The following is a 20,977-nucleotide window of genomic DNA, read 5'->3' on the forward strand; positions in this document are numbered from 1 at the left end:
GGGGAAGGTGGCACCCCTAATGGGGTGCAGTCCTCAATTCTCAGGGGGAGAAGGCACCATGGGGGACCAGGACAGTGCCTCCAGTCGGCAAGCACACAGCTCTGTTCAGGCCAGGGGACAAGGCTGTGGGCAGAGCAGACCAGGGGCATCTGCAGAGCGGGACTCATGACATGGACGACAGGTCCCAGAGAGAGGCAGAGGTGCTAGGGCTCTGAGCCTAGTGTATACAGATGGCGGGCCACACAGAGAAGGATCGGGAGCCAGCAACCGAGCAGGTGGAGCTGGTTCTGGGTGCTGTGTAAGCGAGCCTGGGTTGCCAGGGTGAGGGTCCTGTGGGTTCAGGTGCAGGACTGGCCCTCTGGAGATAAGCCAGGGCCAGTGTTGAGGCAGCAGCAGGCGAGATGCCATCAGACGCAGAGAAAAAGGAGCAGGCGAGAACACCGAGGACCACCCACATCCTGACGAGGGGGGGCACGCTCTGGCCCCCCGCCTGGGGCAGCCAGAGGACACGCCCAGGATGGTACCCGACGGCGATTGCTGCCTGGCGTCCCAGCCAGAGTGTGCTCAGACTGGAGCAAGGGCCTCAGCTGGACATGCGCACCCCCCTCGGGGAAGGAGGGAGGGCGCTGGGTGGGGAAGGGGGCCTGAAGACTCAAGAGAGCTAGAGGACACGGCAGACCACAGAGACCAGCAAGCTGCCCAGACGCCAGAGCAGTGGGCCACGAGCGGGCACGGAGAAGGAAGGACAGCACACGGACCGCCCGGATCCGAGCCGCCAGGTGGGGTCGCGAGGAACACAGCCGCTGCTCCAAAGCACTCTGTGTGACGTGGCCAGCACCCCCGCATACTACCTGCAGGAAACCACAGAGTCTACAGAGACCATCACAGAACAGAAGTTATTTTACAACTCAGTACAGGCCCTTCACCATATCCGAAAGCCAGGCCAGACTGAGAGACACCGCAGAGGGCTATGATTTTGCGTTTTACCTGGAGCACACTCCTTTATTAGCGCTGCTTAGATACATGAGTCACTCTTATATAAGGAAAAAATCCATTGTGGTGCAAAGTAAGACTTCTTTTTCATTAAGGTACATTCATAGCTCTGATTTCTAACTTTTGGAATTAAGTATAATTGCCAAGTCGTGCTTGCATGTGAAATTACTGCTCTTAAATTAACTTTTTAATGACCTATTTTTGAAATGTGTGCCTTAACAAAAGACTGATAAATATCCCATAAATTACCCCAACTCAGTCAACCATTAAAATCTGATTCGGAACAATTGATGATGTCGGTTAGTGTGCTTAGGAGGGAAATGGCCATTTCTAAATTCATATTTAAAATATTCATAAAACATTAATATACATACACTTTATGGAATGAATGAGCTTGATTCAAACTATTCAGAGTACACACCCGGGTGATGAGGTCAACACTAACGCAAACCTCACAAGAGCCCGAATGACTTCAAAATCCCCGATAATATTTGGTATTTCCTAAAATCAAGGAAGAGTCAGAAATAAAGCCAGATGGCACTCTACCCTCCTCGGCACAAGGCAGGGGCTCTGGACGCTATGAAGAGCCACGAAGAGGAAGCGCTGAGTGCCCCGCACTGGCCATCCCTGCAGGGTGGGCAGGAGGCTCCGGGAATCTGGCTGGAGGCTTGGTGTTCATGTCACCCCAGCCCCTACACAAGACCCTGTGTGGAAAATTTCTTTTAAATTTTTGCATGCTCCTCCCCTAAAGTGACTTCTGGAAGAAGAGAGAAATTGTAACTGATGACACTTTTTGCTGCCTTGACGGATAGTGAACCTGGAGTCAAATTTCAAAACTAAGTAACTAACTTTAATCGATACATTTCTTCTTTCTTTTTCATGAGTTCTCACATATATTTTGGCATTTCCATATAATGTATTATAAGACCACAACAGATACTTTAGAAAAGTTCTATTTTTTAAAAAATACATGTAAGTAAGACTAGGAAATAATGCTTAAGTTCTACCCTCCCCTCATTTTACATGGTTTCAGGAATAGCCTGTCTTGAATTCTACATTTCCTAATGCAATTAGTCACCACTGATTATCTCCCCAAAGTGGCATTTTGTTTCTATCAGGTTTTCTAATCTAGGTAAAATCTTGCAAAAAGGAAAGAGCGCCTTTGCACGCCTCTTGCATGATGAATACCTCTGGTTACTCAGCAATCCTTAAATGAGCCATTTTAATCTTTCTCTGGGAGACGACCAACCCATGGATGGAGACAGATCACCCAGCTGGGAGCCTTCACTGTGCCGAGCCCCGCGTGCACCAAGTGCCGACCCTTTGGCCCATGTGCTGGGGGGTCATGTGCCTCTCCTGGTCCACAAGTGTGGCACAGTCCTCAGTCAGAGCACCCACAGTGCGGTTACAGTACTTCTCCCATTGGTACCCCAGATTTCCTGCTCTCATCCCTAACTAGTGCCATATAAGACTTTTTACCTCCCCAAAGGCATTTTTTTTAATTAAGGAGAATGTAGAAATATGAATACCAGAAAGAGTCAAAGGGAAAGAACAAAATAATTTAGAAAAAATGCTTTTCTTGTTTTCAAAAAAATTTCATGGAATTGTTTTTGAATTATGAACACAATGCACTTCAAGTATGCTTTTCAACCTACTACTTGAGTTCTATGTCCAAAGGGTGAAATGAAGAAAGACAAGATGTTTATGTAAACTGCACATACCCTGCGTTGTGGAGGAGGTGCATTTCCACCTGCAGGGCGCCTGCAACAGGAGAGAGGAGGTCCTCGCCTTCCTCTCTCTCTTGGCACTTCCTCTTCTGACCCTGGATAGAGGTTGGTGGGTGCCTCCGGGCAGCCTGACTGGGGCTGAGAGGACCAGGGAAGCCCCACAGTGGCCTTGGGACCCACTCACTGCAGCAGAGACCACAGCATGTTTGTTGGGAATTCTCTGTCTCTGACACTGTGCATGACATTAAGTTCAGAACACAGGACAGTGTTTTCTGTTTCAAAGGTTCCTAGCGCAGTGTGCAACCAGCACATAGGAAGGCTCAGTGAACCGTGAATGAACATAATGGAGCCAGTAAGAAAAGAAACACACTGTTGACAGTTCTCTCCTAAAATATGTCTTCCTTCCTCTGTTCACAATTAGAAACTAAGTGATACAAGTAGCAATGGCTGAGAACGGTCACTGAGCTTTCACTGTGGGAGGGGACCTGAAAGGAGGACATGGGAGCTAACATTTTTCATGTTACCTGTGGCCCTCTGAGGTGGGTGCTACTGTTACTACCACCAGCATGCTCGTGGATGATGCTGCTGTTTCAGGAGCTAGCAAAATGCTTCAGGATCAAACCTTAATGTTCCAATTGTTAAAAAGGGGGAGAGAATAACATATTAATGTAAATTTAATTAGATTTTGTAATCATCTCCTGAAGAAAACCTTCTTTTAAGTTTTAATATACCAAACATGACTATGTATGCAAATGAAGTAATGCACATACAATTTTACATTGTTAAACCATCAAGATATCCATAGCTCCTCTACTTTCAAAAACATTCTAGATTGAGGCATTTAGAATTTCAGGCAGTATATAACCCAGTAAATTCCCAGTACAGTAAAATAACCCAGACAGTTCCTCAGAGTGCCACACAAGTGGCCGTGACCTAGTATAAATTTGCCACTTAGGAGTTATTTTTTTTAACTGGATAATATTAGCATCTATGATTCATAACTGAAACCAAGGGGCTGCATCCCAGCGGCAAGTGGTGAAGCGTGTGGTGGGCCTTTGTGAGCAAGGGTGTGCTCAGCACCGTGGACAGACTTCAGGGTACACTCTCCTCTCGGGATCCCTTTGCAGTAAAATCCAGGAGCCCTGACCCCCCAGCACAGGTGTCTCGCTCTGCCTCAGACTCCCAGCAGGGCTGCACAGGCTGGCTCCGGCTTCCAGGCATGGCAGGTACACTTTCACAGCACACAGAACACAGAACCTCACAAGCCCACAGAACGTGGCCATCGCACCCCACAGAGTGCCAAGGACATGCCACATGCCACGGCAAGCCCGATGGAACTCTGGTGTGGACGGCTGCATATGCTGCACCAATGCCACCCCCCGCAACCTGCTCAAGGTGTGGCAGTGAGGTGCAGGAGCGGGCAGTGCCCAGGCCAGCATCACATGCCCACGTCCAAAGTGCACACGCTCAGCCAGCCTCTCTCCTCAGGCCATGTGTGCCCATGTAAAGCATCAGGATTTTAACAGCCTTACGTTAAGAAGCAAAAGACAGTCACACTGCCCATGGGGACATGAGGTGGGATGACATGCCCTCACACTTTGCTAGAGGCCCCCTAACGTCCTGAGGCCTCAACAATCTAGGCAGCAGAACCTCCCCATCCCTTGGCCTGAAGTGAGGGCTTCCAGTGGAGTGCCAACATGTCCAGCAGCACTCAAACCCCAGTTAAACTGGCTTCAGCCCCACATCCTGTGGCCCCTGCTCATAGCTGCCTTGCAAAAGCATTCTGCTCCCACGTACTGCTGCCATTTACACGTATGACCATCCTCCCAGCTGGATTATAACTCCATTCAATATGTGAGTCATATTCTAATTGTCTCTGTATCTCCCACCCTGGGAGAGTTCCTAGTCATAGTCCACAGTCAATGAACGTTCATAGAATCCATGCCTGATGACTAGGACTTTTACCTTTGTGGGGGAGCTGAGATGTGTGAACAGAAACCCAAATAACAAGATGAGGTTGTATACAAAGGCCAAATGAGTGCTTAAGAAGCCATCTGTTACTCGGTAGACAAGCAGTAACTGCTGCTAACCTGATTTTAAATTTTTCTGAAAGAGTTTCAACAAAATAATCCAGAAGAAATTAAAGCATTACTACTTCTTAAAAAGATTATATGTATTAAACTTTTATATATTTATCTTTACATATATTTAAATAAAAATGGTGCTTCAGAGAATGGAAAGACAAGAAAAATATCTGCAAATTACATATCTGATAAGGGGCTTAGAACTCAAGAAATAAACAACCCAGTTTAAAAATGTGCAGAAGATCTGAACAGAAACACCCCCAAAGAGCAAAAACAGATGGTAAACAGGCACACAGAGAGAGGCAACATGGTGCACAGCCTCTGGAAGACAGCCTCGCGGCTTCTCACAGAGCTGACGTGCTCTTCCTGAAGGACCAAGTAATCACACACATTGGTATTCACCCAAATGAGCTGAAGACATTTCCACACAAAACCTGCACACGGATGTTTACAGCAGCTTTATTCATAATTGCCAGGACCTGAAGCAGCCCACACACCCCTCAGTAGGTGATGGATAAATGAGCTGTGGTCCAACCACACAATGGAATATTATTCAGTGCTGAAAAGAAATGAGCTGACAGGCCATGAAGGACGTGGAGGAGCCTTAAATGCACATCACTGAGTGACAGCAGCCAGGGTGAAGGGACCACACGCTGTGTGATGCCAACTCTGTGACATCCTGGAAGAGGCCCAACTGTGGGGACAGTAAGTCAGGGGTCAGCAGGGGCACAGGGGGGCCCAGAGGGTTTCAGGGCAGTGAGACCGCTCTGTGTGACACTGATGGGGGACACACGTCATCACACATCTGTCCGAACCCACAGCATGTGTACCACCAAGTGACCCTGATGTAGACGGTGGGTTCTGGGCAATGGAGACGTGTCCAGGCAGGTTCATGGACAGATGACCCAGGCCAGTGCAAGATACTGAAATAAGGGGAGCTGCTTGTGGACAGGCACAGGTTGCACTCATCTTCCTGAAGCTGAAACTGCTCTTAAAGACAGTCTATTAAACAACGTGCTAGCTGCTGCTCCTTCTATCACTAATGCTGCTCCACAGGCACAGACATTCTGACCAGGGGGAAACGCCCAGCACACGGAGGGAGCCCGCTGGAAATCCAGCGTCACCTCCTTCACAGTTCAGAGAAGACAGACAGAGGGTCCCTGCCCAAGGGCCCACGTAGTCAGGCTTGTCTCACCTGATGCTCAGGTGCGCGTCCACGTCAGCAGCTGGCAGCACCTGAGAGGGATGAGGAAGGGAGAAACAGAGCCCTGCTTCACTTCCCAGAGGAACTGCCTGGAAGGACGCACAGAGCACCTGCCTTGTGGACGAAGGCAGTTCTGACCTATGAAATCACAGCAAGTTCTACGGAGGGCCAGCCTCTCCGCAGGGCAGGTGGCAGAAGAGATGCCTCGAGGCTTTCCCCAGATGCTTTAGTACAGAGCTCGCACGAGGGATTTCCGGTTTCCAATAAACGCTGTGGCGATCGTCAGTCTCACCTCCCGCAAGCGTATGTACCTATGTCCTACTGGTGGCTATTCCAGGGAGGGGTAAGTGGCCGCCGGTGAGAGCAGCCCTGATCCAGGGCCGCAAGCCCGGTGCACAGTGGGGCCGGGCACTCCGGACACGGTACTTGCTGCTGAGAGCACCATACCCCATGGAATCAAAACCAAGGAGTGATTCACTTACAGCCAAGGCCCAAACACCACGGCCACCCGGCTCCCAACACCAGCTCTTAGTGTTACAGTTTGAACTGTGCCCCAAATTCATGCCCCAGCATCCTGAACATGACCTTACTCAGAAACAGGTCACCACAGCTGTAAGGAGTTAGGATGGGGTCTCACTGAAGGCGGGGGCCCTACTCCAACATGACAGGTGTCCTTATAGAAGGGGACTTGGACACATATGCATACAGAGAAAGCCACGTGCCCAGGACCACTGGCAAACCCCAAAGCTGACCCTCAGGAGGAGACCACCCTGCGCCCGACTAGACTGGGCCTCCCAGGCTCCGGAGCGCTGATGATACGCACCCTGGGCTCAGGCCGCCATGTGGGGCCCTGTTAGGGCAGCTCTGGGAAGCGCCCCTGGTGAGCAGGGGGAGGCCCTTTATTCCCCAAACCTACTAACTATGAGGAAGGAGCAGGGGGCTCAGCAGGTTTCTAATGTGCCTCCATGGGGACACTGGAGAAGGGCAGGGCCAGGCCCGTGGCTTCACGCCTCCACCCCGGGATGCAGGCATCTCCTCAGCCTCCCATGGCCGGCTGCACAAGGCCCCTGCCCGCCTCTTCTACCCCGGGTACAGCTCCTAGAGACACTCCTGTTAAACCTCCCCATTATGTTTTGCTATTTGTACAGATCACCTTTTCTGTTCTGAAGCACACTCCAGACACCCTCTCTTTGGACAATTTCCCCTGTGATTGCAGTGAAGGGCCGAGCCCAGACCCGTCCCAGCGTCTGTTCCCAGTATAAATGCACACGCAGGTGCTGGGGCCCAGCTGGCCTCGCTCCTGGTGCTGGGCTCCACCTCCAATCAGCACTGAGAAGAGAGCAGCTGACCTCAGTCCGTCTCACTGAAACACCCTGGGCACAAGCTCCAGGGCATCAAAGGAAGCTGCCCTTGGACTCCATTCGAATTTAAACAACCCCCGTTCCTCCCCACATAGGAGGTGAAAAGGGGAGGAAGACGGGGTTGCAGGTGCAGGGGATCCACAGCCGCTCCCAGGGACGGCCCCTGGGGCTCCAGTGTGCAGACACCCTGCCAGCCCCCCACTCCCAGCTCCCGTGGACCAGCACCTGAGCCTTCCCTCCTGCAAACACTGAGCTACACATGCACACTTTATATGGGGCAGCCCAAAGGCAAGGGGGGCAGAAAACTCCCCAAGGCCTCATGGCCACAAATTTGAAGAGGAAGAGCTCTCCACCTGGCCCAAAGGAGTCAGGCTCTCACTCTAAAAACATCAAGAGAGAGACAGAGGGAGGGAGGAAGAGACAGAGGGAGCGAGAGACAGAAGGAGAGGGAGGGAGGCCATCAGGTTGATGCTGGGGCATTTCGAGGCTGTCTGTGCTGCCCTGCCTGGCGAGGATGCTCAGCCCCTGCAGGAACCAGCTCTTGTTGACCCCTGGACTTTGCCCTGAGGGGACAGCTGGTTCAGGTCTGAAGGGGCATAGAGGGATCTGGAGGAAGGAAAGGTGTGCACTGGGCCGGGCCAGTGAGGATGCGTTTGGCCTGTGGTCACAATCAGTGTAGGATGTGGGACCCTCGACATGCAGTGACACAGTCTCACATGCGACATGACTGAGCAGTGTCACTGTCTGGCATCCATGGGGTCCTGCCAGTGGTGGCCCAACATTTCCTGGGGGCTGGTGTCCTTCTGCCAAGTGGTGTTGGGCTCCTTGAGTAGAACTACATCAGGGCATATAATCCCCCAAAAAGCCAGGTGACATCTCAGAGCCCCAGGACTTCCTTCCTCATCTGATTACAGGGACAACAAGGGGTGGGACCATCCTTCCCTTCCTGAAGTTCAGCACCCCAGTCCATTTCCACCAGTGGATCAAACTCGGCAGCTCCACACAGGGACCCATCCACACAGGACATCTCAGGAGCTGCCCACCCAGATCCCAAGGGGTAACGGGGGGACAGCACAGGCTCTCTCCACCAGACAGGGCTCGCTCACTGCTGTTCCCACACGGCCATCTTGCCCATTAGACACTGTTCCTGGGACTCTGAAGGCACACCTTCTGTTATAGCAGATCCTAAATACACAGCCAGGTGTGAACGGTTTCAGTCTGAAGAGTAAATGAGTGAAAAAAAATTAGAGCTTAATCCCTTGGACGCGGCCATGCTGTGGCAGAATAAAAACAGTCTCCACGTGGGGAAAAGACAGTCTGGGTAAGAAGGGCACGTCTCAGCATCGCTGACTCCAGCCTAGAGCCCATGTGTGACAAGTGTCTGTAGGAGCCATTCATACACACTAGCTTGGCCAGTCCTGTGTGGCTGGCGTGCTAGCCCATACCCTCCTCACACATCTGTGCCTTGCTCCCGCCTTCCTCCCAAGGAGCTGAGACACTAACAGGTTTTCTGGGGAAACAAAAGCCTCTTTTGAAAGGCGAGGGGAAGAATATATACTATTTATTTGGGGTCAGCTGTGCCATTCTTTTAAATTGTGAGTGCATTTTTTCTAAATTAGATATACCTGTCCATATTTTTGCAGTAGAAATTCCCATACACAAGCCTCAAGGCCCCCATGGTCACTGAGGAAAAAGACACCGTAAAGTGACAGTTTCTTGGCCGTGTTCGCTACAAAGCTGCATCGCTCCATGCTATTTAACAAAGCAAATGCTTCAGCTACTTGGGTCACACCCATTTCAGTCTATTAAAACTTTAGTATTCGTGGCAAATTTAAAAAGGGACTGTGAATCGACAGACCCCAAAGGCAGGGGGAAATGACTTCAGATATTTTTCCAGTTTCTATTCAAAAATTGTTTTGGAGGGTCGAAAACCCACCTTGAAACTGGATATAGCCTCAGTTCAGCATCAACAGTGCGTGATCGGCCACAGTTGTGCGTGTCTCCTCCTTCAGTAGAGCAAGTGCCTCTGTGCTGATCCTGACAACATGCATGAGAGGCAGGGGTGGGGGGTGATGATCAGTGGGCTGAATTACACACCTGCGTCGCACAAGACCCTCATTACTAATGCCACCGCAGCATGTCCCGGAAAGTCACCTCTGCTTCAATTGGAAGTCACCCTGCGCTTGGCCCCAGCTCTGCCCACCGATGGACACTCAGTACCTTCACTTCATTTTGGCACATGACTAACAAAGGTCAGTGGCCCTAAGCATGTGGAACCAGAAATCCTAATGCACAGAACCCTCAGGTGTGTCCTGGGGCATGTCTAATGAGTCACATCTCCTCCAGGGCAGCACGAGCGGTTGCTGGTCTGCCTGACCTGACGTGTTATGAAAGGAGAGCAAGGTCAACAAACACAAATGCATCTGACAACCACCTGAGCACCCGGCCGTGTGGTGCAGAGGGGCACAGGACCACCCCCCACCCCAGCAGCCCAGGGGCATAGCTCCAAGGGGAATGTGAGTAAGTGTCACGCTCCACCAACTGCATTAGTGAGGGCTCTGGAGCCCAAGTTCTCAAGAACATCCCTGCACCTGAGGACAGATGGAGGCATGAGTAAACCCAGGGGCACTCGCAGACCACAGGGGGTGCTCCTGGCCACAAGGATGTGGGAGCGTGTGGATGAAACACAAAGGCAGGGGAAGCTGTCCTCTTTCCAAGACGATGCCACGGCCTCCAGAGTGCAGAGGAAACGGCGAGGAGGCAGTGCGTAGAGCACACATGTGATGGAGCGTCTCCTGAGCACTGGTTTCTAGCCACCAGCTCGCTTGGTGCCAAGCTCCTGTCACCTACTGCTCTAGCCTCACTGGACTTCTAGAAACGTGTCAGGGCAGTATTGCTCCCATGAAGAATTCCCGCTTTGATTGTTCAGTGGGTGACCAGCAAATTCATCCACTGTGTGTGCACATGTGTGGGCACAGACATACAAGCACATGGAAAATAAGTGCAAAAACTTAGGAAAATAAACCCAAACCACACATGCACCTGGGGCCCATGTGCTCACAGTGTCCCAGTAAGTTGGACAATATTCCCAAATGCTTTAAAGAAAAGTGAACTTAAGAACTGGCAGAAAGCCATGTGGGATGACTGAAAGCAGAAACGCCAGTCAGGAGGGACAAAGGGGCACCACGGCTGCTTGAGGAGGGAAGAAGACATGGAGGCTGCTGGGCACTGGGGCAAAGTCTGCTGGCCATGTCCTAGGACAGCGGCCTCAGTCCAGTGATGGTTCAGCCTGGGCTGCCCCCAGGGGAGCCCACAGAGGCACATGCCTTGCTTTGAGAAAAACGGCAGCTCTCATTCTGCAAACAACACTTAGACACTGGGTTTCATCTGAGATTCACTGTTTGCTAAAATGCTAATTCTGGTTTGAAATGATACCCATTCAAAAGGGCCTTCTGTGTGCCTCTGGGTTCCAGAACCATGCAGCCCCAAGTCCATCGGCAGATTCTGGTCCTTGGGAGATGCACGTGGGTCCCATCAGACCCACGCAGCCCACCTCAGAGTTGGCAGGAAATGCCTGCAGGCCTCTCCAGGGGCACAAATTCATCCATTCAACCAGATATTAAGTGACAGGGAGAAAGTTTTAAAGGCTGACTTTTCCCCCATTTTTTTTTTCTGTGAATGGAGGGACATTAAGGAAGCCTCCCATTTCAAATATGCATTCTCTTCAGAGCATGGTTAAGTGCCGGGCAGACGGGACTCCAGACTGTCACTGGCACATTTCATGGCATCTCAGGGGCATGGATTTGACGGCCAGGCAGATATCTCGGCCACATGCCGGTGGGCTGGATGGCAGAGGACAGACCACTCAGGAAGCTATGAAGAGGGCCACAGGGCCGGCGGAGCAGCAGCCCAGCCTGTCGGAGCCTCCTCTGCCTGCGGCTCTCCCAGCAGCATGCCTGCCCAGGCCCCAGTGAAGGAGGCTCTCCCCCAGCCCCGGAACCACTCTGTCAGGGCAGAACACAAACTGAGCTGGGCTCACGGGCGGCTCTGCCTCTATTTACAAAGCAGTCCGAGCTCAGGCTGCAGCAGCGGACAGCCAGCACGAGACCTGCAGCCCCCTGTGCTCTCCTGCAGTGGACAGGGGTTCAGGAAGCCCTGGCAGGCTCTGGGAAGAGCACTAGAATGTGCACAGTGTCAGAGGGACGTACAGTCAGGCCCCAGAAGAAAATGCTCTCCAAAGCTAAATGTGTTCCTAAGGCACTTGGATTGGAAACCCCACTTCCCTTCATGGCCCACACTGTGGGGAGGGGCTCGGTGGGGCCAAGGGTGTCCCCTGGAGCGACTGCCCCAAGACTCCTCCAAAAACACACATCACGTGGTTTCACTTCATGTTATCATGACAACCAAAGGTGAAATCGCACCCACACCCCTCTGCCGGCACCAACAGTCAGAGAGCTGTTCACCTTCTGTTTGTTACAGCATCACAACAGATTAGCTTGAACGACCACGGGCAGTGGAGACACAGGAAGATGGCAGGCTGTGTGGCCAGTCTGAGAACCACGTGGTCTGCGTGGCTACTCCAGTTCTCAACACAAGACGGATTCTGGACAAAGGAGCAATAGGCCCATGGTGAAAGGAGGATACAGCTAAGGTGTATTTAGGTGCTGTCACTCTCCCTGGAAACCACTGAGTCAAATCATGAAATTCAGGCCAGGCCCCTGCGCCTCACATTCTCCCGTGTGCTGGATCAGGGCCACCTCAAGGCGGAGGGTGTAGTGAGTGAGGTCAGCCCAGCTGCAGAGAGCTCAGCGGCCGAGAACCCCAGCCCTGCTCTTCCTGCAGCTCATGGCTGCTGAGGTGGGAGAAGGCCACCCCAGCAAGTATGACCAGGGCCGAGCACCCCCCACAGATGTGTCCAGCCTACGTCCCTCCTCCCAGCCAGGGAATCGACGCAGCATTGGTGGGAACAATGTGCATGTTTCTGGGGACCAGTGGGGTTGGCCACTGTGCAGCAGGGTACCTGTGCTGTTTGTTTTGCTGCCAGGGTTCCGTCTCGTGGGGTCAGCCTGGATCCCGTCCCAGGTCACCCTGGAGCTGGGGCACAGGCAGCCAGGCACACACCCACTCCACGCATGCCTGCTCCCTATACGCCTGCTCCATGCTCACCGGCCCCAGGCAGCCGGGGAGGCTCCTTTGCTTCCTGGGCAAAGACCCCTCCTCAGAGAGCAATCTCAAAAAGCAAGCTCAGGGGCTGGAGAGGGTGCAGCAAGCTCCTGGCGACTCTAGGTATATGCAGGGCCCAGTGCACAGGGTATGTGTGTGGACACGCCTCTGCAGTCCCCACGTGCCCTTCCCGTTCCACACTCCTCTGCTCGCCTGCCTGTCCTGCATGCTCCCCCTTACCTCTGCCGCCAATTCCTTCTCCGGCTTCAGGGACACATGGCCCCAGACCCCAGGGCAGAACTGCCACCGACCCACAACGACACTCAGAGTGCCCATAAGTCTCAGCTTTGTGTCTGCATGTGGGCGTGGAGAGCACCTGACAACCACGGCCCCTGAAAAGCAGTTGCCACCACACCATCTTGGTGAGTCCACCTCTGATGGAACCCAGCCCTGAGGAGGAGTCCTTCCTGGCAGCAGCTCCTGCCCTGACCTGTCACCCCAGTTCACAGAGCTAACTGGACCTGCTACTGAAGGCTCACCTGGGCGTCAACCCTCAGCTTCCCCACCCGGCTGTGCCAGCACCTGAAGGAGGTGCCAGCAGGCTGGGCCTGGGCCCACACACAGAGGACACAGACAACAGGTGGCTATGCACACCTGGATGTGGCCTGCAGGGGTGCAGCCCAGAGCTGCCCACCCATGGGGCAGCAAGCTCCCTCACAGAGGGAGACAGGCAAGCCCACAGGGCAGACAGATCAACCCAAGGGCCGGCACAACCAGGGTGTGATGCAGAAGGGATGGCACACAGCACTCGCCGCCAAAAGCTGGGGCAGTGGAGACACAGGAAGACGGCAGGCTGTGTGGCCAGTCTGAGAACAAAGGGGACATCACCTGAGGCATGGTCAGCTCACTAAGGTCCAGTGGGACCCGCCAAGCAATGCACCCTCCTGCCTCAGAGAGCAGCCCTGATCGGCGAGCTCCAGCCCACAGCAGCAGGGACCCAATGGCGGCCTCAGGACACAGGGCCAGTGCACAGAACCGTGTTTCTGAGCAGCAGTGGTTTCGTGACACTGCCTCACCTGTGTGAAAAGCCACACCAAGAGCCACACGTGAGGGTGGATTTGCAAGGTGGCCATCTGAGGGCCTGCAGGATTGAAGTTGGGAGGGCACCTGCTGCATACTTGCTTACAGGGGGACAAGGGACAACCTGCAGACCTGGGATGGTGCTCCCAGAGCCCTTGGAGGCCGAGCTCTGAGTGGACCATCCCCTGAACCCTCTGGAGACTTTGGCAACTAAACTCTGCCTCTGTACTGCCGGGAGGAACAGTCACACCTTACAGAAGAGTCAGAAAAACAGGTCTGGAAGCGGGACCCAAGAGCAGCCCTGAGTGTCTGGGAGCAGGGAATGAAGAGGACACAGACACAAAAGCCCCTGGCCCCGTGCGAGCAGAAGAACATATGCCTCTGCTAGGTGTTTCATGATTAACACAGAGAGCCTTCTTAGGGTACAGAAATGCATTTTCAGAAACTCTGCTCCCCAACCACCAAGCTCACAGGCAAAACTCTCTGTGCTGTGTGATACATCACAGAAACGGAGGCTGCCTCCTAGACACATCACTCCCATTGCACTGAACGCAGTGCATTCTCAGCACCCCGTGGACAGGAAGGGCAGAAGCTCCTCCCTAAGTGGACATGGTACACCCCTTCCCTTCCTTGTGACTGGCCACATCACGATGCTAACGTTACTACTACCAGCCACTATCTTGAAACCATCATGAATAAAATGACGACCCGATGATCAAATTTCTGGCAACTGCTGTGTCTTTGGAAATGACTCCCCGAGTCAGTTATAGACACAAGTCTCAGCAAACCTTGGTCTATGTGCACAGATGCTTGGAGATGAATAACTTCGTGTTTTAATGGAGAGAGTGAATAGAGGAAGTCACAATTAGGGTGTGGAGGTGTATTTATTCAGCAATCCCCGCGCATGTTGTACGCTAGGTTAGAAACACACACTGTGTGGAGGTGTCTGGCTTTATCCCCAGGCCCACACACCAAAGGGCTGTAAGTGCACAGCACAGACACTTCCTCCTGTTCCTGTGGTCCCAGCATGCTCCTGGGGCGCCCTCCCTGCTATACAAAGGGGTGACCTGCGCCGGGGGTGGAGGGTGCTCACTCCAGTCCTCCTGAACGTGGGTGCCACTGCAGCACACTGTAGACTGAAAGGAGGCGGGAGGCACTCCCCGAAAACCTCTGTGATGGGCAGAGGTCAGCTCCACATGTGATCATGCGAGTTCCCAGGCAACCTGCACTGACCCTGTGGTTTTTAAGAGGATATCAGTCAAATCCACTCATGTAAAGGCTTGCTTATTTATGAAAAAGAATGCTATCAAGTTAAATAATATTTCAATAAAAGTGATACTGCCTTAGAAAACAAAGAGCACTCTGGGGTTCCTAAGGCTGATTCAGTAAAATTAGAGCTAAAGTTTATCTGCCAGATGCACAATCCCTCAGATGGCATTCTAGTCTGATTGAGAAAGACCTGCTCCTGTCATGTTTAAAGAGCCGTGTGTGCATCCTGCAGTGTTATTTTTCCAATTTGAACACTGTTACATCACCTATTTCCAGGGTATTCACTTTTGTTTTAGCCATAATTAAATTGAAGAGAATTGTAAAAATTAATCTGACACATGACTTACAAATACGTCCTATTGAATAGGTGTTGTGGACAGAGACAGGACAGAGGCTAGGTAATCACCTGCCCGGGCAAGTGCCCTCTGACAAGACCTCCTCCCCATAAGCCACTCCAGATGAGGCTGGGCGCAGGGCCCTGCTCCCATCTGAGGCCCCACTCCCTGACTGATCCGAGGAAATCATGCCACCCTGAGTACAGAGCAGCCCCCTGGATGGGTGACACAGTGACAAGTGGTCCTGGGGCACTTGTTGCTAAGTGAGAAGGAAACATTCCACTGACCTGTTCTCTTTCCTGAACAAATGAAAGGCCACAAAAGATTCCATTCCAACACAAGCCTCTACGGAGAACCACATGAGCTTCAGGGACCAAATTATGAATGAAATAGTCGGTATTCACCTAAATATGGGCAAACCAATAGCGTCTTCTTACTGGACATGCTCAGTCTTGCACAGAGTAGCGCAGCTACACATGAGGCTCTGGTCCTTTAAACAGGAACTTTTAAAGCCAGCAATTGACTCCATGCCCGAGTCAACCATAAATCCCCTGGTGATGTCCTCTTTCACTAGAGAGGGGCTAGCCACAACTACTTAGGGGACTGCATATTTCTGTAAAAGGAAAAGTGAAAAAAAAAAAAAAAACATTGTCAGCAAAGAGAGGCCAGGAGCCTGAGAAGGGCCACCCTCAGGAATGCCTCACCCTCGCCATTTAATGCACACTGTCGTTACAAGCTCCCCGCTGACAAAGTCCCTGTGAATGTTGTGACTGGGGGTCTCAGGGACCCTCATCACGACGTATGCACTCTGAGGCATGATTCCTCTCCCCCGTCACCTGGAATTCCCAGTTATTCCAAATGCTGTCACCTCTGACAACACAGAGGACAGCCGTGTGGTCGGCACTAAATACCAGTATCTCCTGCCTCTGAAGAGGTTTTGTTTCCACAGCACAAACCTGGCAGCATCTCCCAGCCCCTCAGACATCTTCTCCCTTTTCTTCCCTCCTATTAACGCAGCTGATAAGAGGCACTGAGCCTCCACTGCACTAGACTTCCACAGGAGCGGTCTTCAGAGGCCCCTCTCTGCATTGCTTGCATATAAAAACATAGACCTTAATAATCACAGGTCCCTGGATTTACTCAACCCAAAGGAATGCTGAAACCAGCAGCCCAGCTGCTGCATCTCCACTACAATAAACGGAAAGCAAGCAGAACAGTTCTTGCATTACAACTGCTCTGATATTCAGCAATTATTGGAAACCGGTTAATTGAAGACTGAACTTGTCTTCCTAGAATTATAGCCTAGTCTGGTGTGCGAGACCTTCCCCCAAATCCTCCAGGCAGCTAGGGTGCTCCCTGGATCGTGGCAATTCCATGCCCCAGCTGCTGTCCCAGTGCCTGTGGAGAGATGGGCATTTCACCAAGAAGGCATGCAACCAACGGCTTGGAGGCAGGACAGGGAAAACCATGGTGCAAAGTGCAGAGGGCAGAGCCAGGCAGAGACCAGCTGGCCAGGTGCTAGTTGCTGCCTTTCTCTACCTGCTGCCACCGCTTGGGTGCAAGTATCCATCCAAGGCAGGAAAGTGAGAAATGAGTCATCCTGACTTACCCAGGCAGACTGCTTGCTGTACTGCCTGCAGCTCCCAAATGTGAAGGGCTGGCGGCTTCTCAGCAAGCGGGCAGACGTGCACACGGAGGGGCGTCTGGCACCATCACAGCAGCAGGAGGCCACAGACAACGGAGTGTGCATCCGAGGACCCAGTGGGTCACAGCCCAGGCTGGCTGGCCCTAGGGCTCTGCCAGACAAGTGCTGCAGCTGCAGCGGGTGCCGAATCGCGATGCATGCCCCATATAGTCAAGCATAATGGAAAACACGGATCTGGAGTAGATTCTGAGTGGAAGAGGGGGCCGCCTGGCTTGGAGCGGGAGAGGGAGGTGCTTGCCTCCTAATAGAATTAGCCATAGGCATGGACATCTGAATTTTCGTGCAGTGTCTCCCCAGGGTATCAATCACAGAAAGCAGGTGCCTCTATCTCCTGTGTTTTCAGATAAATGTCTGTAATCTCATTTAACAAATGATCCCTATTTAGTCGGGAGCCACCTATTGTGATGACATCATTTGCTCTAGCAGCCTTAAATGGGCAACTTCCTAGCCAGCATCACTGTGCTGACGAAACAGTCTTTATAAAGGCAAGTGGGCATGGGGCTCAGAGGCCCAGCCGCCTGGCGGCCCGTGACACAAACAAGTCACAAACAGGAAAGCCCTCCCCACAGCGGCTCTGGACACCCTCCCAGGGAGCCAGCCCCTGGCAGGGAGGCAGGGGTGGCTCAGGCACACATGCTGGTGCAGCCCAGGACCCCTTGCGTGCCCCCAACAGCCCCACAGAAGACAATGGGGAGGTGCCCTCTGCTGACAGCAGAAGTTTGGGGCCTGGCTGTCTACGTCTCTGAGGCCCCAATCCTGCCTCCCCACCCTGCACAGGCCCACTAACAGCTCCCAGGGAGGGGTCAGCACCCAGACAGGCGGTACAAGGGAGGCCAAGCCTGTGGGGTCCACACTGGCCGTGGGTTATCAGCCGAGACTGACCCTCAGCAATGTGTCTCCACTGGAAGGGCCAGTGTGCAGACGTCTGCACACACGTCAGCTCTGTCACCTCTGTGCACAGCAACAGTTCAGAAGATAACCAGTGTAGACGGAGGTGCTCAAAGTCGAGCCACCACATGGACACACTAAGGGGCAGCCAGGCAGGTTTTCACCATAAACTCCCCTCAAGTCTCCACTCCTCTTGGGATCAGGTCTCCATGGAACAACTTGCTGTCAGTAGGACCAGCTGGCAAAAGTAGACACCAGGCACGTTACTGAGAAATGTACTGAGGATGGAGCGTGTATGTCTGATTCTACTGGCTCATTTTCATCTGACCAATTCACCAGCAATGCTCCTGAAGACAGAGATGGGGCTGTTCTGCCCCAGGTTTGCATGTACCCTCAGGAGGAAGGGCAGAGGGGAGCACCACCTGCCCACATTGGTGACATGGAGGCACAGTCATACAGACTGGGCCTCTGAGACTTCCCCCAAGTGACCGATACACTGTGCATGGACCCATCTGAGTCTGCTTCAGCCACAGGGCAGGGCACACTGGGACGGCCCTAGGCCTGACCTCAGAGGGTCATGGAGACGCTCTCAGGGAGGACATGCCTGCCACACCCCACCACAACATTAGGGTGTTTCACTCCAGGGACATCACTACAGTGGGTCACCAGCTCAGAAGGTGACCTTACTGGAAATAGGGTCTTTGTAGATGAAATTAATTAAGGATCTTGAGATGCAATCACTGTGGATGCAGGTGGCCCTAAATCCAATGGCAGGCATCTGTCCAAGAGAAGGCAGCTGTGTGGTGACATCACAGGCTGCAGTGATGTGTCCATAAGCCCAGGAGCAACAAGGACGGCTGGCCACACCTGATGCTGGGCATGGCCTGGGACCAACCACCCTCAGAGCCTCCACGGGGCATCAACCCTGCCCACACCACACCTTGCTTCTGGCCGTCGGGCCTCCAGCATGGGAGAGCAAAGATTTCCACTGTTCTGACCCCTGTGCCTGGTGCTTTGTCAAGGAAGCCCCAGGAGCTCAGCAACCACTGCAGGACACAGCTTAAGGCTCCTGGGCACCGGGGAGGCACACGAGCACCTCCTGACCTCGAGGAGAGCCTTGAGCCAGACCACATCCCGAGCTCCTCTCCCCGGCTGTTCCTCGTCTGTCTGCTGTTTGATGTCCTGTTCAGCACTGCTGGCATCCAGAGCCTGTAAGCACCTCGAAATCTCCAGCTTTGTGTGGTTTGCACCACTGATGCCAAGCAGATGGTAATGGTGTGCTTCTCATCTCCTGGCCTCCCTGTGCCAGCCACTGCCGAAATGTCGTCCAGGAGGTGTGCCACCTGACTGGTGTTATCTCTGATTGCCAGTCCCTACATCCGCCATGGGAAAGCACACAGCATGCTAGGTGGGGTGCAGGTGTGGTCTGTCCACTCACAGCATTTATGAGGACCTGCCATGTGCTGGAGAACTGGGGGACAGGGCAGGAACAAACAAGGCCATGCCTCCACCTCCAAGAGCCGACAGCCCACAGTTGAGACAGCTGCTTGCAGTATCCCTGGCCCCACAGCTGTGAGGCTGGTGCTTTTCCATTTCACAGGTGGAGAAGCTGAGCCGTGTGCTCACACAGCAGCTCTGGAGTCCATGCTCCTGACAGATACGCTGCTGTGCCTCCCTCTGCAGGGCCAGAGAGGGTGGGGGGGGGGCCTCAGGGCCCCACGTGGAGTGTGTGTGGGGAATGGGCATGGCCAGGAAGGCGTCCCTCAGGGATGAATGTGAGCAGGGATTTGTTCATGGGACAGAGGATGGGCTGGGGCTGCTCGGGGCTTGGTCGGGTTCAGGGGTTTGCTGGCCCCTCTGCACTCTCACTCATGGCCATGGGGGGCCCTGGCCACCCCAGATGTCTCCAGGGATGAGTGCTTTGTGTCTTCTGAGGAGCAACTGCTTTGTGGGCTGCTCACAGATGTCAAGTAGAGGTTCACTGAACTGGACCAATCCTTACTTTGATTTCTGATTACTGACTGAATCTATCACAACTTTCCAAGCTTCTGTACACACTGGTATTCCTGGGTGTAGACACAGGAGGACACTCTCCTCAGGGAAGCTGATGCTTGGGAGAGTCAGTGACTGTCCCTGGACCACATGGGGCAGGCTGAACACCGCCCCCAGGGTGACTGTCCCCGGACTTTAGCTCTGATCTGCCAGTCTACCCCCTACTGGCTCTCTCACCAGCACGACTCATTGCTGCTGAACAACACCCAACCACGTGGGCTGCCACAATGCCACCCATGCTGTGAGAGCTGCTGCACAAGAACACTTCAGAAACTGCTCTCCAGAGCCCATCTGTGGACTTAACTGGTCAGTGCAGGCCCAGCGCTTCATGTCTGAGAACATTCATAACTGACTGGGCAACTGCCACCACAATGCTCGTGTCTGGCCTGTGTTGCATGGTGGGGCCTGTATGAGTCCACGTTCTCCAAAGAAATGGGACCCCCAGTAGACAGATATAGATAAGAGGAGACGTATCATGAGGACCGGCCCACGTGGTCATGGAAGTCAAGTAGTACCAGGCTTCTGCCGCCTACGAGCCAAGAGCCAGGAAGATCTGAGTCCATAGGCCCGAGAACAGCACTGCTGGACTGCAGGAGAAGGGGACAGCCTTCCCTTGTCTGCCCATGTTAATCAGGCCTCAGGGCTCAGATGACGTCTGTGTCAGGGAGGAGACCAGTACTCATCCGCACGTGCCCCCATCTCTCCCAGTACCCCCAGGCAGACACCCGCAGTGTCATTTCACCAGCTGCCTGGACCTCCCAAACTGACATGGAACTGACCATGCCAGGCACTGATGGAAGTTCAGGATCTGAGGCACAGCACAGAATAAGGACCAGCCCACTCATGAGCCACTCACGAAGTTCCAAAAGGAGGGAGTCCCACAGAATGGCACAAATGAGACTCGCTGTTAGTAAACTAGGCCGAATGCCCAACGGAAGTCCACCCTGAGGCTGAAGACCCCCCACACACACAGCAGAGTTATGTGACATCTGTCCTCACAAACCACACTTTCACCAGAAGCATGTCATCACTGTTGTCTTCATAATCATAGATTCATGCAGAGCCACAAAGAAAACAAGTTTCAGTGTCTTATTCAGCTTTCTGCCTGCACTCTAA

General features: G+C 53.1%; 1 protein-coding gene across 13 annotated transcripts in view; it reads right to left on the bottom strand.

The window, feature by feature from the left end:
* DLGAP2 (DLG associated protein 2) overlaps nucleotides 1–20,977 on the bottom strand; it is a 436,545-nt gene that overhangs the window by 278,378 nt on the left and 137,190 nt on the right. For 2 of the 13 annotated variants that reach the window (XM_036995833.2, XM_073219248.1), the window contains exon 1: nucleotides 16,826–17,057. The exons of 10 other annotated variants lie outside the window; for them this stretch is intronic. The gene's annotated coding sequence lies outside the window, so the exon portion shown is untranslated. Of the gene's footprint in view, nucleotides 1–16,825; nucleotides 17,058–20,977 lie in introns of those variants that run through there. One more of the 13 variants, XM_036995829.2, reaches the window with a different exon arrangement.

The sequence above is a fragment of the Manis javanica genome, chromosome 12, assembly GCF_040802235.1.
Source record: "Manis javanica isolate MJ-LG chromosome 12, MJ_LKY, whole genome shotgun sequence".
Lineage (NCBI taxonomy): Eukaryota > Metazoa > Chordata > Mammalia > Pholidota > Manidae > Manis > Manis javanica.